Genomic DNA, 27,141 nt, shown 5'->3' with positions numbered 1-27,141 from the left:
AGCCTGTTTGAGAATAAATGAAAAGGGTTTGTCACTTGCAGTCCTTTTTGTTTGGGATTCACAATGTGTTTTAAAGAGATCCATTGGGTGTATGTGGAACAGTGACTTTCATATGGAGCATTTTCCATATTGCAACCATTAGCAACCACAGATAAATTTAATCATACCACTCAAAAAATATGGAAAGCTGTACAGAATACTAATAAAGTGAATCATGAATTTTTAAGCTCTCAGAGGAGGCTCTAAAAAGAAATTGATTAATCACTGTGTTATAACAATATAACACCTTGAAATAGACTTTGACTTGGGTGAACAGTGTAAGATAGTGGTTTAGTATCAGTACTGGAAGGCAGTAGTCTCCATAAAGCAGTTCTGGCTCGGTAATGGGTTTGCTGTTAATGTTAATCACTTTAGGATCACTTACGATTTCTCTTGTGTTCATCTTCTGCTTAACTTGGTGCACGTGCATGTGTGTACACGCTCAGCGCATGAAACCCTACCCTGAATTTGATAGCGTTTTTCTTAGTTCACTCACTTGTGGAAAGAAAATGAAACCTGCTTTAGCTGTTTAGTAAGGAAAATTGACATTGAGACATTTCTCCAGACCTTCCCACAGTTTTCTTTGTACCTAGGGGGATAGTGTAGTGTTCCCACACCTTGATACAAAAGGGTTGTGTAGAGCTTTAGCGTATTACAGTACTAAGAACCATGGCATATGCCTCCAGAAATCTTAGCACTGCAGCCAGTGGGCCCAGAAACACAAGCATGGTTTTGCAGTACAGCTTCTGACATGAAAGCTACTCCCATCGCTCAAGTAAATCCTGAGCCATCTTGCTGTGGAAAACTGGTAATTTATTCATTTTTACATGTTTTCCCTTTTTTCTTACACTTTCTCTCTGCAAAAAATATGATGTAGGGAAAATGGTAGCAAAGCAATTGGTAATTCTTTATGAAAAATTGCGTAGAAGCAGCAGTATGCACAAGCAGCATGCTTACTAGAACTACAGTAAAAAAACCCCATTGCCTATGAGCATAATATTTAGGGCTTCAGAACAGGTTAACATAATAAGTGGCAATAAACATATTTAAAGAAGTAAAGGATAAATGTAAAATAAATGTTGTGGTGTCTTAGTCAAAATTAGATTTCGCAGAGTACAGTGAGGTAGAATTGTGAAGTCTGAGAGATTGGTTCCATTTGCTGTTAATGTTCATCTCTCACGCGCTGGGTTTTCTGCCCTGAAAGAAAAATACGAGTTCTCTAGAATAATCCAGCTTTTCATTTCATTTTGCAGCCTTGTCTAAACAGATGAATCTGATAATTCCGTAAATGGGAAATTTGCCAGCTGAGAGAAACCTAGAGGGCAACAAATGGGCAGCGATGACAGAATGTCTTGAATGCCGAGAATGTTGTTTTGATTCCAGACTGTTTAAAAATATATTTGTCTAGTGGAAGGTAAAATGTTACACAGACAGATAACACAGGAGATTTCCTAGGCATTACACACATGCGCGCAAACGCAGTATTTGTTTGGTTTTTTTCTGTAGGCTTAACCCAGATAAATTAAATTGCAAAAGCTCTGGATTACAAAAATAAATAAATAAGGGCAGGACAGAAAGCAGTGACATCAAAGCAACTCTGCCTTAAGGCTGCAGAGATCTCCTTATCTTATCCTGCTGTTTCTAGGTATTGCAAAACATATGGCTCACCTTTAGGGGCAGTCCCCAAACAGTGGGAGATGTTGCATCCCGTCTGTGCTGCAGCAACTGGAGGTGCAATAACAAGGTGAACTGAGGACGCCAAGATGACTGTGTTTAAACTCCTTGCTGGTTTACTGAGGTGGTGTTTGGGGGGGGAGGCTGTTTAGTTTGGGTGATTTTTTTTAGCTACCATATTGATGTGCCTTGAAAGTCTGAAGATGGGTACTGCTGGAGAGGTAGTTGTTTTGAGGAAACTTGGCAGCTTGAATCAGGAATAAGAATTTTAGGATTTTAAATACTGGGAAAGGAAAAGAAAGGAACAAAACCTAAGAATGAGGGCAGTTCTCTATGTCTCCCACATTTTATTCTGGCAGCAGCTGAATAGGCTGAACAGGCTCGTGTCCCACAGCTGTTCACAACTGCTCAGTATTCCTCCCACGAGATTTAGTTGATCATGTAGTCACCCCCTAACCTGATTTGTTCACTATAATCTAGGTTAGTTTAAACACTTTTTAACACCAGCTCTCTGAACTCTTTTAATCAGAATCATTTTGACATAAGCAGTTATTCCACAGATACTGAGGGGCAGCAATGTTTGGCAGGAATGTAAGGGAAGAGTGATTATGAGAAGCAAGGGAATAAGGCTAGACCAGTGAAGCTTCACTCACAACAAGCAGCATGACTGCAGGCTGAAATTGCACACTACAGTGGATAGAACAGGAAAATGGCTAGACTTACTCCTACCCTGATGAAATTGAACTTTTTAATACCTGTCCTCCAAAATTTCTAAGCAGAGCTTCTAAGCCTCTTAGCCTATGCCTCAGAATTTTCCTAAATAATTTCAAAGGCTCGGGCAAAAAATGACTGTCACACCTTGCATCTCACTAAAACACTTAGATGTAAAGTAAGCAAAATCTGTAAACTGAGATGCAAAAAGACTCTTAATGATCCTTTTTTTTTGTTGCTGCTATCATTGCTATAATTCTTCTTTGACTTCAGTGAATCTTCTGCTATTAGGTCCTTCTTTTCCTGGTGATGTAATACAAGAAAACCACTCATGACAATGAATACTGAATATTCATACAATCCAGCTTTAGGCATCAGCATCCATATACATATACTTAAATTGGAATCAAAGTTAAATGGCATGAACATCCCTTACATGTACTGTCATGAAATAATAAGGTTCTGTTTCATTTAATACAGCACAATAAAAGCAGATATATTTCTCTGCAAATACTTGCTCTCACTTTTCATACTTTTCTCCATTTACAGAAGGAGAGTTTAGTTTCCAAGATGAAAAGACTGACATGGTTTCCAGAACTGCAGGCTGCTTCCCTTTTGTTTTGAAGTCAGTGGTAATTGCACTTCTGAGACCCTGGGAAAAATCACCTTTTAATGCTGACTAAAAGTAACATCACGTACTGGCTGCATAAAATTCAGTACTATAAAACGTACATGAAGGCGCAGTGTTATGTTAGGACATACACATATATATACCAATTTAAGCAGCCTGCATTGTAATTTGGATTATTGTCCTGATCTGTATGACTTTCAGATGTTCTTAATTTCTTACTTTAGCATTTGAAAAAAACAGACCTACTACTTATTGAACTGAGCTAGAAGAATTTATTAAATAAAATTGATGCACAGGTAAGCATTAAACAATTAAACACTGTGAGACACTTCATGATGCTGGAAATAGTCAAAGCATTTTCCCCTTTCCACTGTTAAGCTCTTTGGTCTGCAAGCTTTCAAGAAATGATGTTTGGAGCAACAGAATCAGGACCTTTGGGCTTTCATGCTGGAGTAGCAAGGCCGAGGAAGCTTCAGGAAAAAGGAAAGCAACTTAACTTTGCAGTTTTCTGCATTTCAACTGTCCTTCTCCCTCCTCAACAAGTTTAAGTACTTAGTTGAACCTTCAAGCTTTGGTGTGGTTTTGCATTTGGTTTGGTTTAGGTTTTTTTTAATTTAAGTTTTGACACTTGATTAAGATTTTTCGTAATGTCTTTGGAACGTACTTTATGAACTTTACTATATCTGAACATACTATGAGATAGAGAGTATAAACCATGTATTGGCTAAATCATTTAGATAGCCATTAACTAATACTAAGATCTTGACTATTCTTTCTGTATGTCCCTTTAATAAAGTACAGACTAGACAGTTATTAAAAATCTGTGAGCTTTATTAGCTAAAATATCTCTTAAAGTAGATGGAAAAATGAAATAAAACAAACCAAAGGTGGTTAGATCATACTATTTATGGTATCAGAATTGCATTAAAGCATAGAACATCACATGTATTGAGAGATAATATTTTACTGAAATTCATTACAGGAATTTATCCCAATCTTGTTATACAAACAAACTTTTCTCATGTATACTAGTCAAAATTCTCATATATGCTAGTCAAAAGAGGTGAATTTGGTCTCAGTGTAGAGGTATGGATACCCTTTTACTCCTATAAGGCATATGATGATGAGACAGCAAGTATCAACCATCAGGTTAATCAGATTAACCAATCAACGGGATCAAAATTTAGGGAAGATATTTCCTGTAACATGCAAATGATAATTTTGAAGGGTTTTTTTCCTGGAACTTCACTTCTACTGCTGACTCTTATAATATTTTATTAAAAAGTTCAAATGTGGTGAAATACCTAGGTTACTGGCCAGCTCAAAAGACTGGGTTCCCCAGACCAAGGAGGTGCCAGACCAGTGCTCTTTACCACAGAGTCTGCGTGACATTTGTTGGAGGGTTTCTTTGTCTGCATGTTTTGAAATGCTCAGGTTTTTCACAGCCCTGTTTACTGCAGATAAATTCATGTTCCTGCTCTTTTTTTCATTTAGTGTATTTCTCTAGCCAGTATTCTCAGCTGCATTTTTCATATCCAGACAGTATAACCTATTACTGTATGTCATGCATTTTAAGTGGGGGAAGATTACAATTCACATAGTTAAACTGTAATTTAATTTAATATAAATAGTTTTTACTCCTATAGCTGTACAGGTGATTTAGGTAAAAGGAAGAGGTAATGTTGGAAAGTAATCTGCAGTATAACAAAAACATTCTGTTTCTTTAGTCATCAGTCTTCAGCTTTGTTAGAGTTGCTTAACCAGCATAAACTTTGTATGATCAGAAAGAATATCTGATGTTTGATACCTTTAAGATCTTAGATCTGTCTGGATTCAATATGCAAGTTTATGCCCTTACGTTTCTTATTAAGCTCCTTATGTTCTATGTAAATAGCACAACAAGCATATGTAATTTTAATATGGAGAGATTATTATCGTAGGATCATAAGATAATTCAGGTTGGAAGGGACTTAAGGAGGTCTCTAGTCCAACACCTGACTCAAAGCAGGGCCAGCTGTGGGGTTAGACCCCGCTGTTCTGGGTTTGGTCCAGTCAGGACTCCAAAGATGGAGACTGCACAGAAGTCATCTTGCAAGAAAATCCCATTAACGTTCTAACGCTGAAGATAGTAGTTACTGAATATAAAAATCTAATTTTCAAATAAATATTACAAATAAGTGTTCTGTTTGCAGATTAATGTATGAGGTCACTTCTGCTGTACTTTTTAGAACAGACATTTGTTTGCATTTGTAAAACCATCTGCATTTTTGCAGTATCTTAACTGCTTAGCATGCCGTGTCCTTCGAAGTGTACACTTCCTACCATACGAAGTATGCTAGTTAGTGGAGTACAACTCCAGATGTAAATTTTAGTCTTAGATGATTCCTCTCTTTTCCACAAACTCTTTTTTCTGCTTCTATTAAAAAACCCCAAGAATTTAGTGCAACTATTTAACTATAAAGCTGCTGTGTATTTGCCCCCGGCTTAAAATAAAGGGAAGAATCTGTTTATGTAACAATTTTGGAAGTGCTTTAAAGAGATATTATTTACCTCAAGAATTAAAGAATTGTCTCAAATAAGAAATAATGCCCAGGAAATGCAGCTTCACTGACAATGTAGCAAGCTTTTTCATAAAGCATGCAAATGAAGGTAATGTTACATTCCCTGCCTGGCAAAGACGGCTTCTAACTTAGGAAATTTGTGATCATGATCTTTTTTATTAAAAATGGCTAAAAGCAGGAGAAGATTTTTCAACACTTTTTACTTCAGAATGTTCTTTTGATTAGATCTGATGTTTGTTCTGCTCAATACCACTAAAGGAGTCTGTGGAAACACGAGTGTGAAATTCTGCATTTCATGTGAAAGTATGACTGACAAGTGTTGAGGTTCGTATGGTTCAGGGCAGCCCTTCCTCAGGATACTGTCTGCTCTTTTGTAGACGTAGCAAATACACTTAACAGAGGAGATGAAGCTGGGAACGAAGAGGCTGGCTTTGAATGACAGGGAAGTTGGCTGGCCGATGTGCAAGTGTCAGTGTCTCTGGGATGAGTTTTCCAGTTTCAGGCTGGAGGGGGGAGGAGTGGGTGGAGAGTGCATGTGAAACTGAGATTTCTGCTCCTGGGTTCACATGAAGAAATCTCAAACAGCTCAGTATTTAATAACCTGCTAGGTACTATACCAGGCAGTGTAAACAGCTGTGATTGCATTTGCAAAATTCAAGTCTGGTAATGTCCAAGTAGCTGCTGTTCCTTGGCCCTGTTCTGAGATGGATGGTTGGTCTTGATCCAGGGAAATGCCAGCTGTAACTCATCTTGCTGCTGCTTGATTCACAAGCTAAATCAGTTTCTGACCACTGAATATATTTTAATTATCTCTTTCATTGTTAAATATTTAAGTATAGCTTTTGTAGTCACTCTTTGGAATTGAATTCATATTGATGGCTGTCTTTCCAGGTAAAAGGATGAGGCCATGGGTTAACTCTAACTTGCAGTACTGTTTTTAAGAGAATTCATGAACGTTGACTGTCAGCTTTACAACAAGCATATTGGTTAGGCTCAGGTAGAAGTAGTACAATGACTCATTTCTTCTTGTTTTATTGTTTTGCAACATCAAGATTTTCTGTGCCCATGATGAGAACGTCAAGTGGAAATAACCAGATGAAACAACGCTACTGCTCTAGCTGGGTCCTGGTGATTCCAAGCCAGAATATGGAATATTGACCACAGTATAGTGGGTCTAGAAGAAAGGCACCTTTTAAAACCCCTGTTTTTCTAGATCTTCTTACTGGCCATTACCAGCTTTGTCCCTTTTTATTTCCTGTCCCACAGCTTGTTAGAAAGGAAGCATAAGAGTATAACATCCTAGAGAAATCTTTTTCATCATTTAAAAGAATTTGATGAGAATTTAGTGTTTTTACAATGACTTCATTTCAACAGCGTGGCACATTTGGGAAGACCTTGCCTGCAATCCCCAAAATTTCAGCCCCTGCGGAGGTCCACTTACTGGAACCTGTCTGGAAATAAAAGCCACAAGGATACAACAATAAAATAGTTTCATTATAACATTAGAAAACTCTGCCTAAGAAATTAATTATTTTTTTTTTTACTTTTATAAGAATTCTCTAGCAGCTTGCAAATTGGATAGTTCTGTGGCAGCATGATGTTCAATTCATATCTATTTGCGTATAATTCAAACAGCTTTAAAATTTCTTTTGTCACCTATTGTTCAGAAAGATGTACAAGAAGCAATAGTATGGAGAAATTTTCGCTTGACAGCTGTGGTCAGGCCATCTTCAGGAAGGATACCCTGAAAACTATCCTGGAAACTATGGCTGGAAAACTTCCAAAAGTCCTTTCAGTGTTTGTGTGTTTCCCTATTATTTTTGGCATCATACAGTTCCATAATGCATACAATTTGTTTCCATTTTCTGCCTGATAGCTCCAGCATTTTCTACTTAGTGGGCTAATCAAACAAATAACATTGTTCAGTACTGGGAAGAGATTAATGTGTTATATGTCTGGTTCTCTCCCCACTCTAAATAACACAGGTTTTTTCTTTGCAAAAATGTACTAGATAAGGAACGAACCAAAATGTTGGCTTGACAAATATTATTAGTAGAGTGGGTCCAAAGTACGAGTGATTCAGTCATCTGTCAGCCTGATAAATGGATTAGTGTAAGAGGTGTTCCAGTGGGGAAATGCAGCCCATAGGGCTTCCAGCTAATTATATTTAAGTTGTTTAGTACTGCTGGGAAGCAGCATCCAGGCAATTACTGAAAGCTTTGATGCAGTGTGCACTATTAGAGTGTGTGTTCAGAAACTCATTACGTTTTCGTGCTTGTGTTGGATGGATTCTAGGAAGCTGACATGAAACAGAGAGCAGGAATCAATAACTAGAAAGGCATTTTAGTTAGCTTCTGATCCATTTCCTGATTCAGCAGCTTCTAGCCTAGGGTGTTTCATACAATTGCTGTAATGTAAGGGGAAAATGCGACTTAAATATATTAATTACCATATATACCCATCTGGTTACAGTGATGTGTAGCTGAAGTTCCACCCAAGATGGAGTTACAAAAAGGTCCTTTGGGGACAAGCTGCTCCCCAAATCCCCTGTGGCACCTCCAAAGTGCTTGCCATCTCTGTTCCTAGTAAGTTGATTGTAGTCATTTCTCCTAAAGCCTGACCTGGCAACGGTTATTTATGCCTCCGCAACGTCAAGATTATATTACCGCAGTGCCCATTGTATCCCACCTTCTTGGAAACTACAGCTAATCCAAAACGAAGCTGATGATACTGGCTACGCATATTAAACCTTGTTTAAGAAAATTGTATGAGCTCTGTCTGCCGTGGGCTGCAATTCACAATACTGATGCACCTCGAGAAAACTGTACATGCTTTGCATCGTCCAAATGTGGGAAACAACAAATCCTTTCACATATTGCTCTGCCGTTGGGTACCTCCAAGATGCACGTGCTGAAAGCAATGAGGTATTTGCACAACGGGGGGCCAAAGACTTGAAAGTTCGTTTCCTAGGTTAGAATGACAGATCTACTCAGGGCAAAAGTTACATGAATTAAACTGAAATGTGTGGTTTTCTTTTTAAGCCTGCACTTACTTTTAAATCAGGTAATGGTGACCACTAGTGAAATGCAGAGGAGACTACATTTCTTTTTTTCTGTTTCTTCTTCTATGCTTTTGCCTGAGGTACAGCTAAATAGACAAACAAGGGGATTACAGTTCAATGCTTCTGAAGGGGATAATTCTTTCCCACCTACCTGCAGTATCACAGATTTAATAATTAAGCGCTTTTCTTTATGTTTCCATCACAACAGTCCTACACATGCTGTGCTTTTTGTTTCATGTTTTATAAAGTTCAGCAGAAATCTCATGAGTTACTGTCAAGAGAGAAGTGGTTTTTTTTAATCTGGACTTGTTAATTAGAAAAATAGCATTTGGTTTGCCTGAGGGTTGGTAAAATAAATGTGCTGTTTGATACGTGTATATCTTTCTGATAAAAATTATCAGAATTGCTGTGTTGTAGGCCACAGCATCCATGAATCCATGTACTATAAAAAATCCTCTTACAGTACTAGGAGGTTCCTGACAGCTAAGCTTTCCATAAATTCATTATTATTGCTAAAAGTACTGACCTATCAAATAATGGTAGATAGCTCATGTATCTCCCATCTCTGAAACTATTACGCATGATATTCAGAGAATATTTACTACACTGAAATACACAGCTGAAGCAGAAAAAAGCTAAAGCTGTTCAAGCGTCTGTGCAGGCAAAACGTTGGCTGTGGTAAATGACTTTAAGAGTCCATGCTGTAACTGTGGCTTCCAGTCTGGCTCTAAGACTGGTTGTATTGAGTTACTGTTCGGGATGCTAAGAGTTAATTTATCTCTGGAGGAGCCTGCATAAAAGGGGTGGCAGAATATAGCCAAATTAAGGAGACAGTGCTTCCGAAATTCTTAATTTCATGATGTCCACTAGCTTTGAGAGAGTTAGTTAAGATGAAACGTGAAAAGAGTTTCCGCTTGCAGTTTTGTGTTCCCTTGAGATACTTGCTTCAAAGTGGTAGTCCAGACTCTGTGAGCTGCACCTGAAAGAGTGTTGTATTCTGGGGAGAGGCTCTCAAGTCTAAGTATTTTAAGTTTTTCTGGGAAGATGGGTTATTTCTGAGGGTTTTTTGTTGCTTTGGCTCAGATTTTACCATGGGAAGCCTTTTTGCACTAGTGCTATAATGAATATTTATTTCAAAGTTGACTCTGATTTCTGACTCATGACTTTATTCCCTTCATCAAATCTGAGCATTCGTCTGTGGTAGATTTAAAATAAAAAAGCTCTCCTAACTTCCTTTAGAGGAGGCGGCTATGGAGGAAAGATAAGATACATAAGTGTCTAGAGAGGAAATTTTTTATCATAGCAAGCCATTAAATAGTATTTATTTACTCTATCAGACCTTAGGGCAAATACATTAATATGTAGGCGTGTGGGTTTTTCTGAACAGAGACTGAAGTTCCAATGGATAGGTACTGTGTGGAAACATGGTAGAGAAACCCAGCACGTTGTGTTGTGTTGAAAATGGTGGTCGTGGTTCTGGCTCCACGTGACTGCAGTGTTATCCGTGATCCTAGTACAGACTAATTGCTGGTCATGCCCCAGGGGTAGCCACAGCTGTGGTTACACTGCTGTGTTTATATTTATATATAATGTTAATCCATAAAAAAACTAAAAACCCAGCACATCAGCAGAAGTTTTGCAAATGTTGGAATGTTCTCTTCACTGGTCCGTATGCTTTTTAAGAATTGCTTTAGAAAATACATTTTAGGTTATTTTTTTGCAGAAGGCTGGCATAATTATTGATGTCCTATTTTAATCCTCCATATAGTCCTGGTTTACTACAAGTATAATCCCCCAGGGATTGTTTGAAAATATTAAAGCTGTTTATCAATTTGAAAGAAAGCAAAATATTCATGTTGTGCACTAGGTATCCTGCATTGCTTTCCCGGAGATATAGTGAAGGCTCTCAAAAATGCTTTTGTAGTTCAGTTTCTGTTGAAGGTGGCCTATTTATCATTTAAACTCTCCTGTGCCTTTAAAAGCCAGAAAGGAGGGGGATAATAAATTAGTCACCCAATTAATGTTCTTTTATTATGCAACAGCGTTAAGAGAAATGTAATGAAACAGAATAGTAATGTCACTGGTTTGGTTTCTCCTCATCTGTGTTGTTTAGTAAAGAGAAATAAAACACTTTAGTTGAAGCTATGCAGAAATAGTATTTAAACATAAATCAGATCGGAAAAATATTTAAGTATCTAAACCTATTTAGAGGAATTTAGTAGGATTTACAAAAACATCTTCCTAAATGATGTAGCTAATTACTCTGAGTTTGAATCAAGAGGAAATCTACTATACTATTTAGGTACTCTTACCCCTAGCCACCTGCACAGCTGATAATTTCTAGTGCCTCCTATAAATCTGGCCCCCAGTTTCAGTTTCCTAAAGTCATGCAGGTGCCTGCAAAAGGAAATGTACATATGAAGCAGTGGATAAATGCAGTATTTCATCTATGGCCTACTAAGGGCAGCACCAAATTCAGGCCTCCTTTAAGCGAAGGTCACTTTATTGACTTCTCAATGTAAATGGTGCTGGGCGGCTTGGCACTGACACCGAGCTTGTACCCTGCCGTGTCCCGGCAGGCAGCTGCTCTCTGACCGGCGCTGTGGGGACAGGGGTGAAAGGCGACATTGGTATTCTTCAGTTAAATTTGCACTTCTGATATAAGCAGGGGGTTTTGTATCGGCGGCCTGTATGTGAGTTCATGTCAGGGTTTTCCGTGGTTTTGCTTCACAGAGGTTGTGTCCAATGGAGTAGCTGAGAGATAAGGGGATCGATGAACGTATTTGCATTGGTTGGCTGACTTTTGTGGTTTCAGAAGTAGCGCAACATCCAAAGTCAAACCGTGTGTACCAGATTTACAGTTAGTGAAAATGTATGAGATTTTTTAACTGTTATTTTTGGTTGATATTTAAACATGGTTAAATTTCCTGGCAGCTTAGCAGCCCAAGGCGTAACAACGGCAGTAACGTTAGCTAAATTGACGCTTCCAATATTTTTCCTTACCTTTGCTTAAGGGGCGACATTTTTAAGGTTGCTAACTATGAGAGCAGTTCAGTGTAACATTTAGGCCATTTCTTGTTCTTATTTCCTTTTGTGCTCCTGTTCCCCCTTTTGTAAGAAGCCTGCATTACTCGTGTGCCCGGAGTAAGGCTGCCATTGCAGGGAGAGAGCTGGAAGCATGGTGCTGCGGGGTCACGGCAGCACCTGGATTTTAGCTGAGGTGGGGAACCGCTTGTCTGACCTGCTGAAATGCCCCGGTAGGAAGCTTTTTCTGCCCAGAAACCTTACTGCCCACAGGGACGGGACTGGCAAGTAGTTAATAACACGAAGCACTGTTATTCATTACTTTATGCCTGTGGAGCAGAGGCACAGATTTAGAGAGCAGCATTCATATTGCCGGCCTTCGGTCATCTTACTGATGCCCCGAATGACCCGTGTGAAGAGAGCTCCCACTACCGCTTTCCTGTGACCGAGTCCTTTCAGCTCGTGGAGGAAAGAACTGGCTTCCTAAATTAGACGGCAGAATATTATCTGCGGCAGAATTTAGTCCACCTGTCTCTGGAAGGATGGTTGTAATTCTCTGACTCCACACATGGCCTGAACACACACCCACTCTCTCACTATATGTGTATGTATATGCACATATGTGTCCCTAAGTATGTGCTAGCACCAGCAGCTTAGCATGCACAGTGCTCATCACCATCCAGTGCTTTAGTTACAAAGCTAGACAATTGTTTTGGATCATAATATACTTAATTTATGACCAGGAAGGGATGACTTCATCACCTGATCTCCCTTTCTCCGTATTGCAAACTTTGGCTCTATGTATGAAACCCAGTAACTTGTATATGACTACAGGATAACTTGCATTTTCACAAGAATTCGTCTTCTAGAAAAATCCCACTAAACCTTGATATCAATAAATGGAGAATCTCTGTATTCTCCTTTTGATAGCTGTGCTAATGGTTAGTCACAGGTGATGAAAAGCATGTGCTTTATTGCTCGTTTGACTTTGGCGTCAGCTTCCAGATGCTGATTTGTTTTACGTATACCCTTCTTTGCTAGATTAACAAGCCGGTTGGTACTTAGTATTTTCTCCCCATGAAAATACTTAGGTGCTTTAATCAGGTCATCTGTCTTTTTTCTTTAAGAAACCATAGAAGTTGAACTCTCCAAATATTTCATATTAAAGTATTTTCTACAGCACTCTAATCACTTTTTCAGCTGTATTCTCTGATCTCTGGTGGGTTTTTTTTTTTTTCAATTTCTTCCTACATTGCATGATCTTAAGGGTCTTTTCCAACCTTAACGATTCTATGATTCTACGATTCTATGATTGTGGAGACCTTAATCCTATTTTAAGTAGTGATAGGTTGTAATGTTAATATTACCAATGAAAGTTAAAAAATGAAAGTTTAAAAACCATTTTCTGTCTTTGCATACTGTTCATTTCAAAGCTTATATTAGCACTTACCTCTGTATGAAATTAGATTTTATTGCTGATTAAAGCCTTATGGGTAGGGGCATCTGCTAGCATGACAAATTACTACAAACATCCACATGTATGCTCTCACCCAATCGTAAGGGAAATCTATGTAACTTTTAAGCGTTACTGACACTTATGAGTAATAAAATAATAATAAAAAATCTTATCTTTCAACCTCTAATTTGTCTTTTTCCCCTCACTTCATTCTTGAAAATAATTTATTTACTTGGCTCTAGTCTTCACACAAAAAACTTTTTTAGTAGAGAGCCAGTATGAACATTTTTACCAAAAAGTTGTCTGGCAGAGTAACCAAAGCCAGTCTTATTATAGGATTCGATTAGGTCTTCCAGCCTGTGTTACCAGTGCTGCCTGTACCGATACCTTCTGCCTGCTCTGTAGTGAGGTGGGAAGATGAATGGCCTTTAAGTGATCTCGTCACTGATAAAAGCTTCCAGTGATCCAGTATATAAGATGTGTAAACAGAACAAATGAAAACATGTCCCAGCCAATTTATGAGTATAATTATTACAGAAAGAATTAATACAATTTCTTCTATAACAATACTTTAATCTACAGTGCTACAATATGAGTATCTGGTATTCTACAGTGTCCTTTAAACTCCACGAATCTTGCAGGAGCCTCCATCACAGATCAACCAGTTATTTTCCTGGTATTTGTCATCAGAGCAGCCGCAGTATGTGTTAGTTACTGTTGCATAGCATAATGTCAGAGTATTGAATAGAGATAATTTTAATATAATAATACTTTTAACAATTTTCCCATAAGACATGGAGAAGTTGTAACAGAAAAATCCTCTAATTGTTGCTTGGATTTTCGGATTTTATATTTATGCAGTTATGCTTCTTAAGTATATTATATTTTGCATAAACATAACATGCGCCACAGAAAAATGAGATAGGAGACAATTTGAAAATAAGATGGAGAGATGACAACAGTCATCTCAGAATGCCACCTGAGAATTAGATAGGTAATTGTAGGGGCAGCCAGGTAGATGGAGATTCATATGCATTCAGTAGACAAACTCAGAAAATCCACGGACTTTTAGCTGTTGTATTGTTAATACTTTGTGATGCTTAAATAGTCATTTCCTGTCCCTTGTATAGTCATTCACCTCTGATTAGAATAGGTATAACTCTTTCTCAGGTGAGTAATTGTATTTGGTTAGATGGTGTACTTGCTTCATAGTGATGTAAATCAGGACATGTAGTAGTACTGCAGACTGAGAATTAGAACTGGATTTATGAAGGCTTCTCCTGATGATGTGTTTAAATATGTTATTTATTAAATTGATTATATCATAAAATGATCCTTATGTATATTTTTAAAAGCTGTTAGACATTTGTGTGGAAGACTATAATTAATTTAAAAAGTCTCCAATGAATATCTCATTTCACTTTACAGCATTTAATTATTAGATTACATAGACAAAAACTAGGCATAAGACTTAAGGCTTGAAATGCAGGGGTAGGAAACTAGTCAAGATACATGGCGGTTGAATGGCAGAGGAAATATGAAATAAGGCTTTACTCATCATGCTCGATGGCAGGCATGGAAAAGTCTGCAAATAGGTTTATTATTGCAGAAGAAAACCAGGCTATCTTTCATGTTTGATTTTCATAAATGCTTTCCTTTAGACTTTCCCCCAAAAACATACAGGAAGGTAATTTCTTTGACCTACTTAGTTCTTTTTGCACAGAAGTGACGCTCAATCAATTCCCACTGGAGGCTTTCTCAGGGAGCACTTTTGTGTCCCTCCCGCTGTTCTGAGGCAGCGCACTGGCATTTCAGTCCTGTGCTTAGCAGCGGTTCTGGATGAGGTGCTTGCTGATGTTATACTTGACCAAAGAGGCTGAAAATTGTTGAGCCAAGCTCAGGGTGTATTGGGATTCTTCCAAGTTCCTGAAAAAGTGCACGGCTTTGCAAAGCACTCGAATGCTATGAGTCGCTGGGGCTTGCCCTTGCCTCTCTAATTCTTTCTGTGATGGGTGTTGGGTTTTTTCCCCTTACGGTTCTGCCAAAGCTCCTAACTTGGGAGCTAGTACCTTGGTGAACGCTAAAAGCAAAAGGAGCCAAATGCTGGTGTTCTGATGAGGTGACGGAAACTGGCTTGATGGGTCCCTCTGTCTCTCATTGCAGCCCTCTCAGCTGTCAGATGCGGTGATCTCCATGGTAACTCAAACCCCCAGACTCTTGACAGCAGCCTGCGAGGAGCAGCATTCAGCAGCTCAAGGGTCTCACGACCAGGTAAGCCAAAAGTAATTGCCAAACAAGAGCTTACCTCGGGTACGCGGTTTCCCATCTGACTGCCTTTCAGGTTTTTCCCTGGTGAAGCCACGCATGCAGTTAGTTTCTGTGCGTATATGTGATGACATACTTCTACCGGTACTGTCATTTAAGGCTATGGCACCCCAGCTCTCATATAGAGATGTTTGACAAAAAGTCTACATCTATTCAGGGTTGTTTTTTAAGCTACAGATTGAAGAGCCTCAATGTAGTGAAGCCAAGAAGTCCTGTACGAGTCTTTAAGTGACTTCAGTGTTAAGTAATTGCTATGGGAGGACATAACCCCAAAACACATCAGTGGTAAGATCTGTCTTACCGCTGTACCTACATCACTGTCAGTGCTGCCCAGTCACTAACATTAGGCCTGAGCTCTCTTGCCGTCCTGGAAGGGACCAGAGACTGTTCTTGTGTGCATGTAACATTCATTGGCACTCTGCAGCCTTTTCAAATTGCTGCTGTGCTCTTTTCACACGACTTTCTAAATCCCTCACTGTGCTAATAACAGCATATGGAGCCTTCTGGTTAACATCTTAAGGAGGTACAGAATTCTTCCCCTTTTTTTGTGAATTATGGAGAACACGTCAAGAAAACACAAGATCTTTGCCTTCTTGGGAAAACAATGCAGGGGCTATATAGCTGTATTCGCTCTTCCAGTATCACTAATGCTGTGAATGAAAGTAGTATCTCTGGTCTTATGCACTTATATGTGTGGGGGTTTTATTACTCCTTTTTGTCATAAGGTTTCACTGGCATTTGTATTGAATTGTTTCAGTACCATGAAGATTGTATTTATTTTCTAAGTCCTTGGTTTCTATGCACCGTTTTCTGTGTATTACCTGCATTTTCTTTCTTTCTTGCTACATAAGTCCACTTGGCTGTAATACACCGTCCCCATCTTACAAAGCAATCCATATTACTCTGAATAACCACTCTGCAACCTTTATTAACCAATCTGAAATTTTTGGGCCATAACTGCTATCAACAATATTTAATTTTGTATCATTGATGGTACTCTTAGATAATGTTGAGCTGGTACTGGATGATTTTGTTGGAGTAATGTAGAGCACTCTTCTTCAATTATTATTTCCTGTTCACAGGTACTATTTTATATCTGTAGCTTACTCATATTTGATGATACCGATAATAGTTTCTTATTCTGAATGTTGTTTGGCTGTAAGTTAAATGCTGTTCAAAAGTCTGCGTGTTTCATTTATGGAGTAACTTCTATTGACCACAGTTTGTAACTTTATCAGATGATTAAATCAAACTTTCTGTTTTACTGACCAAGTTTCGATAAAGTGGTGTTGACTGGCATCATTTTTATTCATGTAGCTTCCCAGTGAATTTGTAGAATCATAGAATCATTAAGGTTGGAAAAGACCCTTAAGATCATCAAGTCCAACCCTTAACCTATCACTGACAAGTCCACCACTAAACCATGTCCTTGAGCACCACGTCTGCCTGTCTTTTAAATACCTCCAGGGATGGAGACTCAACCACTTCCCTGGGCAGCCTGTTCCAATGCCTGACTACCCTTTCGGTGAAGAAGTTTTCCTAATATCCAACCTAAACTTCTCCTGGCGCAGCTTGAGGCCGTTTCCTCTCGTCCTATCACTTGTTACTAGGGAGAAGAGACTGACCCCCACCTCGCTGCAACCTCCTTTCAGGTAGTTGTAGAGAGCAATAAGGTCTCCCCTCAGTCTCCTCTTCTCCAGACTAAACAACCCCAGCTCCCTCAGCCGCTCCTCATAAGACTTGTGCTCTAGACCCTTCACCAGCTTCATTGCCCTTCTCTGGACACGCTCCAGCACCTTGATGTCCTTCTTGCAGTGAGGGGCCCAAAACTGAACACCGTACTCGAGGTGGGGCCTCACCAATGCCGAGTACAGGGGCACTATCACCTCCCTGGTCCTGCTGGCCAGACTACTTCTGATACAAGCCAGGATGCCATTGGCCCTCTTGGCCACCTGAGCACACTGCTGGCTCACGTTCAGGCAGCTGTCAACCAACACCCCCAGGTCCTTTTCTGCCAGGCAGCTCTCCAGCCCCTCCTCCCCCAGCCTGTAGCATTGCATGGGGTTGTTGTGACCCAAGTGCAGGACCCGGCACTTGGCCTTGTTGAATCTCACGCAGTTGGCCCCAGCCCAATGATCCAGCCTGTCCAGGTCCCTCTACAGGGCCTTCCTACCCTCCAGCAGATCGACACTTCCACCCAACTTGGTGTCATCTGCAAACTTACTGAGGGTGCACTCAATCCCCTCATCCAGATCATCAGTGAAGATATTGAACAGGACCGGCCCCAACACTGAGCCCTGGGGAACACCACTCGTGACCGGCCGCCAACTGGATTTGACTCCATTCACTACCACTCTCTTGGCTTGGCCATCCAGCCAGTTTTTAACCCAGCCCAGAGTGCACCCATCCAAGCCGTGAGCAGCCAGCTTCTCCAGGAGACTGGTGTGGGAGACAGTGTCAAAGGCCTTACTAAAGTCCAAGTAGACAACATCCACAGCCTTCCCCTCATCCACTAAGTGGGTCACCTTGTCATAGAAGGTTAGTGAAGGTTAGTGAAGCAGGACCTCCCTTTCATAAACCCACACTGGCTGAGCCTGATCCCCCGGTTGTCCCGCACATGCCGCATAATGGCACTCAAGATGACCTTTCCATGACCTTTCCCGGCACTGAGGTCAGGCTGACAGGCCTGTAGTTCCCTGGATCCTCCTTCGACCCTTCTTGCAGAGGGGTGTCACATTTGCTAACTTCCAGTCATCTGGAACTTCCCTGGTTGACCAGGACTACTGACAAACGATGGAGAGTGGCTTGGCAAGCTCCTCTGCCAGCTCCCTCAGTATCCTCGGGTGGATCCCGTCTGGCCCCATAGACTTGAGAGCATTCAGGTGGAGGAGCAGGTTGGTGACTGCCACCTCTTCGACAACTGGGTCTTCCTTCTGCATCCTATCTCCATCTCCCAGCTCAGGGGCCTGGAAATCCCGAGGATGACCAGTCTGACTATAAAAGACTGGGGCAAAGAAGGCATTAAGTACCTCTGCCTTCTCCTCATCCTTCATGGCAAAGTTTCCCTCCTCATCCAAATAAGGATGGAGATTCTCCCTGGCCCTCCTTATGTCACTGGTATATTTGTAAAAACATTTTTTGTTATCTTTAACGGCAGTGGCCAGTTTAAGTTCTAGCTGGGCCTTCTCCTTTCTGATCTTCTCCCTGGATAACCTCACAACATCCTTGTAGTCCTCCTGAGTCACCTGCCCCTTCTTCCAAAGGTGGTAGGCTCTCCTTTTTTTCTTGAGTTCCAGCCAAAGCTTTCTGTTCAGCCAGGCTGGTCTTCTTCCTCACCTGTTCGTCTTTCAGCACATGGGGACGGCCTGCTCCTGCACCTTTGAGATTGCCTTCTTGAATAACATCCAGCCTTTCTGGACTCCTTTGCCCTTCAGGACTGCCTCCCAAGGGACTCTCTCAACCAGGCTCCTAAACAGGCCAAAGTCTGCCCTCCGGAAGTCCAGGGTAGCGGTTTTGCTGACCCCCTTCCTTTCTTCTCCAAGAATGAAAAACTCTTATCATTTCATGGTCGCTGTGCCCAAGACAGCCTCCAACCCCCACATCGCCCACCAGGCCTTCTCTGTTCATAAACAGCAGGTCCATCAGGGCACCTCCTCTGGCTGGCTCACTTACCAGCTGCGTCAAGAAGTTATCTTCCACACACTCCAGGAACCTCTGAGACTGCTTCCTCTCTGCTGTGTTGTATTTCCAGCAGAGATCTGGTAAGTTGAAGTCTCCCATGAGAACAAGGGCTAGGGATTGTGAGACTTCAGCCACCCACTTGTAGAATGCTTCATCTGTTTCCTCATCCTGGTTGGGTGGTCTATAACAGACTCCCACCAGGATATCTGCCTTATTAACCTTCCCTCTGGTCTTTACCCATAAGCACTCGACCTTATCATTACTGTTGTTGAGTTCTAGACAGTCACAACACTCTCTAACATATAAGGCTACCCACCACCTCTCCTTCCTTGCCTGTCCCTTCTAAAGAGCTTGTAGCCGTCCATTGCAGCACTCCAGTTGTGTGAGTCATCCCACCATGTTTCCGTGATGGCGACCCCATCATAGATTTCCTGCCGCGCAATGGCTTCCAGCTCCTCCTGCTTATTGCCCATGCTGCGTGCATTGGTGTAAATGCACTTTAGTTGGGCTATAGATCTCTTCTCCAACACAGGCATGCCACCCCTAGGCTCATCCTTACCTAGCAAGCCTTTTTTTATCCCCCTCTCCCTTCGCATCTGGTTTAAAGCTCTCTCAATGAGGCCTGCTAACTCCTGAGCCAGAATCCTTTTCCCCGGTTTGTGACAGGTGAACCCCATCTGTCTCCAGCAGGCCTGGTGCCATGTGAACTGCCCCATGATCGAAAAACCCAAAATTCCACCACTGGCACCAGCCTCTGAGCCACGCGTTAATGAGATGGGTCCTCCTGTTCCTTTCCGTATGCCTCCCGGCTACTGATGGGATGGAGGAAAACACTACCTGCGCTCCTGATCCTTCGAGTAGTCACCCCAGTTCTGTGAAGTCCCTTTTGATCGTCTTTGTGCCTCATCACTGCCGACATGAACAACCAATAGCGGATAATAATTGGATGCTTTTACCAGCCTAGGGAGCTTCCTGGGAATGTCTCTTATCCTTGCCCCAGGGAGGCAGCAGGCTTCCCTATGGGATGGGTCCAGTCGGCATATCGGGCCCTCTGTTCCCCTCAGAAGGGAGTCACCTATGACAATTACCCTTCTGTTTTTCTTACCAGTGGCCGTTGTAATGCGTGGGGCTGACTGGTTCCCCCCAGTCAACCCCTTGGATGGATCACTGTCCGTATCTTCATCCTCCTGGCCCTCAAGTTCCAGCGCCTCATACCTATTCTGTAAGGGCACCTGGGGGGCGAGGTAGGCTGGGAGAGGATTATCCTTTATCAGTTTGCTGGTTATTTTGCCTGAGATTAATAATGGCTTAGAGCTCTTATAATTACTGAGATTGTACCACTTACCATCTTCAAATATTGGCAGAAAAAGCTAGAAGTCCTACTGAGTTTTTCTGGTGTTCCCAAACGTATTGAAAATTAGCAGCATTGAAATGATACACTCGCAAACACTTTTAGGACTCTAAGGCACAAATTATCTGGGTGTGCTAATTTAAAGTCATCTTTCAACATTTGTTTTGCTTACTAATGGCCTCCTTATCTGTAAAAATGTTTTTTTTTTTTTTTCTACTTACAGAGAAAAAAATATATGTTGGTTGTTTGGGGGTTTTTTGCCCTCTGCTTTCTTGTCTGTTTTGGGCCCTCTGCTTTCTTGTCTGTTTTCTTTAGTCCAAAATTTCCTATTTGAATTAATTTCTAGCTAAGTTGTGTTTGGTTGGTTGGTTGGTTGGTTTTTTTTTTGCATAATATATATTTCAATCTAATTACACCCTTAACCCAGAATTAGAATGTGATTTTTTTGCCAGAGATTGCCTTTTTTGGACTGTTTAATAGTGGCCTTTGGTCCCTGGTGGCAGTGGGGTAGGGAGAGTCCTTCCACATTTTCATGCCTATATTTTCTCCCAAATGCAGAATTTTCCTCTGGTTTCATGGGCCAATGAACTTCCATGCTTGTGATTAACTAAACTTTACATATTGAATGTGCAGGTCCAGAGTGTAATCACATTTTTGGTATTTGAAAAAGTACTCTAGGAATAAAATTTAGGAGTGCCTGATGTGTTACTCCTGACTGCGTGGCATTTCTAACTTATATGTCTCAGATGGATATCCTTCGTAGTTCTTTTCATGTTTTACAAATACATACTTGAGGAGCAGATCATCCAGTTCTCTGATATGGTTTGGTGGTTTGCTTTATCTCATATTACCAACAGTATATCCTCCTGGGATCTGCTAGCATATTATCTATATGAATTCAAGATCTTGTTCCCCTGGCTTATCAGTAATTCCGAGAGATAATGGTGCCAATAATGTAGAGTACCATCTTCTATTTCTTTTTCTCTGGCTCTCTTTTGCTGAAAAGTTAGAAGTACTGATTTTAATGTTTTAGTAGTGGAGATCTCCCCAACGGCTTAAAGTGATAGCAACTATACAAAACATCTCCTCCTAAACAAGACTTTACGGCCTCTTTTGCCTGTTTCCTTGGCCTCCGATTCTTCTCTCCACTCAGGTGTCCATACGTAGGGTTGGGTTTGTATTGCATCTGTTTCTGTAACACCTCCCAGTTTACTTGAGAAGCTTTTTGCTTGCCCTAGGTTGTCCTTATCCAGAGAGTAACCACGTCGGTGAGATGAAGCTTCTTCCCTAAACAGGGCTTCTCGCCATGGATGCGAGTTGCCGTTCCAAAGGCCAGAACCTCTCAACTTTTCACCAGATACATAACCAATAATTGATCATGAATCTTTTCACTTTCTGTCGCTCTGAAGATCAGGCAGATCTTTGGGATCTCTTTCACATTTTCCTTACAAAACATGCAGCTGGTCTTACACTAGCCAGAGATTTTGTAACGGGGAGTGACGGTACATGCTTAAGCACTTTTCCATCTCATAGTAACACTGGGACTTTCCTCTCCACAAGAGAATGTCTCTAACCAGTCTAGGGTGAAGACAGAGCCAATACAGGTAGAAAATGTCAGGTTTCGAAGAAGGAAGCTCTAGGAAATTTTCATGTAACTTACTGGCATTAAATGTAGAAAATCCTTGTTGGATTTTGGAGAGTTGTTAGGAGCAGGGGTGCAGATCTGCTTAGGCCGTTCTGTAACAATCATTTATCTGAACCAGTCAGAGGAAACCCAGAAGCAGAGAAAAATGTTAGGATTTTACAAAGTTAGTAATCATTTTTAGTGGATTTTCCCTTGTGCCTGGGAATGGACCACAGAAATTTCTTCAGTCCTGTGTTTTACTAGTTTAGTTCCCCGAGCTAGGGCAACAATTTTTACACGATGACTATCAGACCGCTTTAGTACTTTCTACTAGGTAGGCACCAAAATTATTTCCCCAAGTTAATAGTGGATTTTGAAAATCATGGCCAAAATCTCTATCAAGACTAATAAAAATATGTTTTAACAAAATACAGTCATGTTAGTTTTGTCCCATGCATTTTTACTGTTACCATTGTTTATTATTGATATGATGGGGGTGATGATGGCAAGAGGCTGCCTATATCCAGATGATGTGTGATACGTTGTATGAATGCATAGAGAATTACAGTATCTTGACTAGAAAACCTTAAGAGAGTAAAAAGCAAGGTGAAGCAGAGAGATGAGGTAAAATTAGATGTAGAAACATGAAGAGTTGGGGGAGTTCAGTTAGAAACAGTAGGAGTACGCAGATGATATCTAGGAAGAAACAGATCACCCTTTATTAGATTGATGTTTATTGTATGAATTAGTTACTTTGAATTTAAGAACGAGATGGATAGGCTGTTAAGTGGAAGATACTTCAAACGTATCAGCTGATAATGCCAAACAGGTTTCTGTTGTTCAGGGAGCTTGGAATGGGTGCAGTTTGAGAATGTCAGAAATGAAATGTGATAGTGCAACTTGTGACTTATTTTTGGTAGAAGTGCACAGGCACAGATTAACATAAGAAAATGTCCAATATTCTTTTTGAAAAATATTTCCAAAACAGTATTTTTTCCGAAGCATTCAGTTGGTGTGACTGAGAAGAATGTTTCATTACATATAGGTCAGCATTAAGGTGGTTGATTTTGATGAAATGTGTGTCTTCTTTTTACATAAGAACAACATTGCATTTTGTACGAGGAAAGTAAAAAAAACTGTGCTCAAAGAGTTGGCCTGCCAAGTGCATGAGTTTGAAAATTATTATAATATACCCGTGCATACTTGTTCCTTAACATCTTACAATTTTACAATTAGTTATTTTAATGGTTTGTTTTAATTTATTTAGAACTTTATCAATGGTATTGCACAGGCAGAGAGAGAAGCTTTCTGTATGGTAACAACAGATGCTGTTGGCACTAGAACCCACCAAATCATTTTGTTGGTCAGTTAGATTTATGAACTAGAAAAATCAAACTACTTTTAAACCTTTATAATATAATTCTTGGCTTCAGTTAATAAACTCTATATTGATTTTGATTTCTAAAATTGTTTTTCAAGTATTGTCAACAAATAATATGGCACCTGTGGGCCTACACATGAACTATTCCCTTTGACCACTCAGCATTCATTATTCAGTGTGTTGTTATTCTTAAAAGTCACATGGCATTGTGTCTGTTCACTGAAAAATAGTGAGCTGTTGTCATAATATTTTTTAAAATAGGCATATTTCAAAATAACATAAAAATAAACATTCTTTAAATTTGCAGCTGTTTCAAGGCTAAAGCAGAGTTTTATTCATATATTCCCTGATACTTCTCTTGCTACTTGGTGAATCATAGTTAAGTGAATTCTGGTTTTATTCACAAAATATTACTTAATCAGTATTTTTTGACCTTTCAGCCAAGTCAGAAGAAAGTATATCTAGTGAGAACGTGAACTTGTCTATTAGGTAACAATTTTTATGCCTTTACATTGTGCTGGAGAGATGAGTAACCTACTATTCCAGTCATGGCCAACTTCTGAGATACTTGCTTTGAGCCTTCCTTTTATACAGTAGCATTTTAAACTACTGATAGTGGAATAAGATTATTACTCTTTTTTTTCTTTTTTTAAAGCCCCTTTTCTTTAACACAGTTAAGGTTCCAAGGAAGGTTTTCGATGATAGTCAAGAGAGGCTGGAGAATGCTAGCATTCCAAAATAAGATGGCAAACCACATTATGCTTTGATTTTTAAACTAAGCTGGTGGTTATTTAGGGCATAACTCGGATCTTTTCAGACTGGGTTGTGACAATCCTGTACTCCCTGCCCTTTCATTTGTAGAGCATATTAGGATACCGCATTCACTGTGCCAGTCACTTGAAAGTGCTAGCAATAGATATGCAGAGTGGAGAAAGACAATTTTTGTTGTAATTGTTAATAAGTGTATATTTACCTTACCTGGAGTGCCAGCTTAAGCGAAAGGTGCATACCTCCATGAGCATACCACCCTGCCACAGGGTGGGTGAGAGTACAGCTCTGCGTTGCCCAAAACTGCTTCTTGTGAGTTTGCTCAGCAGAGACTTCATGTGGACAAATGGTTCTTCTTCATCCACCTGAAGTCTGCTTAACCTGTCTGGGCAGAACTGCAGAAATTTGCCCAGGTCAGTGAATTCAGCTTAGGCTGCGGCACTCTTGGAAAACTCAGGTATGTCCTTGTACATGTACCGTGCAAACACTGTGTGCATAGCACATTCCAGAGACGTAGTGTCTTCTGTAAACTGCCAGTAATGAGAGACTATGTATGTGCAGTAAATCTGCTGCTTCCCAAACAGAATTGGGACAGTTTTCCTCTGAAGAATAGGATTTTCGGCTTTTTAAAGGTTGGTTCACTTGAAGCTTCTGTTTTAAACTGAATTCTTTTGTCACATTATGCTGTAGAAATGGAATTACTACAGGCCGTCTAGTTAAACATACTCCTAAATATCTGAACGTCTCATGCAGTCGTCCCACGCAGAAACAGAACATGTAATATAATTGTTCTTTCAATAAGTTGTTTCTCTATAAATTAAGCCTTGGAGAGCTATAGGATCTGTATTGCTGTTTACATATTTGTATGAGCTGTTCCTGCCTGAACTGCTTTGATTTAATGGAACAGGAATATAATTTATGGATAATCATGCTAATATATAGATAGTACGTGCTAAAGATTTGTGCCCAATATACAGATTAACATCAGTTAATTTCAGAAGAATTTCCATCTTCAGGCAGGATGATATTTTACTGTCTACACTCTGAATGCTGTAAGTGAAAAGAAATAAAATTACTATTTTTTCTCAAAAGTTTACTTATCTATAGTAATGAGAGTTAAGATACAGTTCTTTGGTGTGAACTGGCAAGTTTTCAGGTATAATTAATAAAAATGGAATTACCAGCATGTCAGCACTGATGCTACATTTTTCCTTACACATTGAGGTCAGATGTTCACACTTGGCTTTCTAATGGAGTACCTTGGCCCAAGCTTTTTTTTCATAGATGTGATTACTTTGACTTAATAAAGTTGTTGTAATGGTATAGATGGAGAGTGAATGATCACCACAGAAAAAGCTGTGATTTAAGCTATTACAGAGCCTGCACCTGAACTGAAAGAGCAGCACACTTGAGTGTCCCTGACTGTTTCAGCGCAAAGTCCATTTCCAGCCAGCTCTTGCTGAAGTCTGTTAAAACATACTGGGATGCTCTAACTTTAAAGAATGGAGGGAGAGATCAGACGGTCTTTTGCTCTGGTTCAGCTGTGAGGGACAGTAAACTCCAGTTAAGGAGCAGAGGCAAACAGCTGCAGCACACCCAGTCTTACATTGGAGCAACCATTTGTGCAGTATGTCTCAAAATAGTCTTCGTATTGACTTGGGCAGAGCCAGTTCCCTTTGAATAATCCATATCACATGGCTTCCCAGGGTTGTATAGTGCTGTATATCCTCCTAAGGAATGGTGCAGGAGATTGGGTTAATAGGGCAGTTAGCTACTTGGAAAATATATGGGGAACAGGAAAGACGCTCTTCCAAACAAGGTATCCATTGTAATAAAACAAAGTGGGTTTGTAATTTTTTTTATATCTGATATGGTTAAAGCTTTTTATTGGTTACTCTGTGAGCTACAATGTAAATTAGCAAGCATCCCAAATCTCTGTAACATGAATTGTGTTTATCGTCAACTTAAATCAGTTTAAATAAGCTTAGTTCAACTGATGCATGCACAAATTCATTTCCCTTTTATCTAGCCTGCTTCCAGTCCTAATAAACAGAATAATCAATCATAGGAGCCGCCTTCTATAGCATCATTGTATATCTCTGATCAAGGAAATATAAAATAATTTCTCTCTGGTCCCTACTCAGTTCTCCCCATAATCAAGGTCTCTGGATTTAATGATTCATCCTAATAATTTTTATATTCCTTCACAGAAAATAGAAAAAGAAAAAAAACAACAACTTTTTTTTTTTAGTTTGCATGTTTAAAGAATGATTATATTCAACATTGTACAACTAATTTAAAAAGTATAAGATATTTTTGATTCTCCACAACACAGAAAAGATGCCAGTCTGCCTCAGAGAATTCTTCATAAACAAAAAGGCAATGATACCGTGCTTTGAAGAGTTTGTACTTCAGTGATCTATTCTCATTCTTATTAGTAATAGTGGTCTGAGGCGACTGACATCCTTCTTACTGATTCCAGTGAGTCCAAGACTCTGGCTAGGCATTTTCTCTCTTCGCTGAAATACAAAGTGCCAAGCAAAATCTGAGGTTAGCTTCATGGAAGATACTAAGAAAAAAAGAACAACCCCAGAACTATTAAAGCTCCCCTTTAGGTTACTGTTTGAGGGCCTCCTTAATAGATTAGCTACATTATGTACCTTGTTCCCACACAGAACTGGCACTGGCCTGCAAATTAAATAATACTTTTACTTTTATGCTGAACTATTTACACTATATATTAATTGTCTATGATCTTTTAATTATATACATATATAGTGTATCACACATTTAATAACTTTTGTCTAGATAGGCAATTACGAAAAATGTATATGTGAAAGATCAACTTGCAAAT

The 27,141-nt window shown here is 39.9% G+C and overlaps 1 protein-coding gene across 11 annotated transcripts in view; it reads left to right on the top strand.

The window, feature by feature from the left end:
* Nucleotides 1-27,141, top strand: part of TBL1X (transducin beta like 1 X-linked) — a 206,457-nt gene that overhangs the window by 93,273 nt on the left and 86,043 nt on the right. For 9 of the 11 annotated variants that reach the window (XM_087759162.1, XM_087759163.1, XM_087759164.1 and 6 more), the window contains one exon: nt 15,321-15,428. The exons of 1 other annotated variant lie outside the window; for it this stretch is intronic. The gene's annotated coding sequence lies outside the window, so the exon portion shown is untranslated. Of the gene's footprint in view, nt 1-15,320; nt 15,429-27,141 lie in introns of those variants that run through there. One more of the 11 variants, XM_087759172.1, reaches the window with a different exon arrangement.

The sequence above is a fragment of the Nipponia nippon genome, unplaced genomic scaffold (genome assembly GCF_047370975.1).
Source record: "Nipponia nippon isolate SJK-2023a ecotype South Korea unplaced genomic scaffold, ASM4737097v1 scaffold_2, whole genome shotgun sequence".
Classification (NCBI taxonomy): Eukaryota; Metazoa; Chordata; class Aves; order Pelecaniformes; family Threskiornithidae; genus Nipponia; species Nipponia nippon.
Note: the sequence above shows the minus strand (reverse complement) of the source record. Positions and strands in the feature narration are given on the sequence as shown.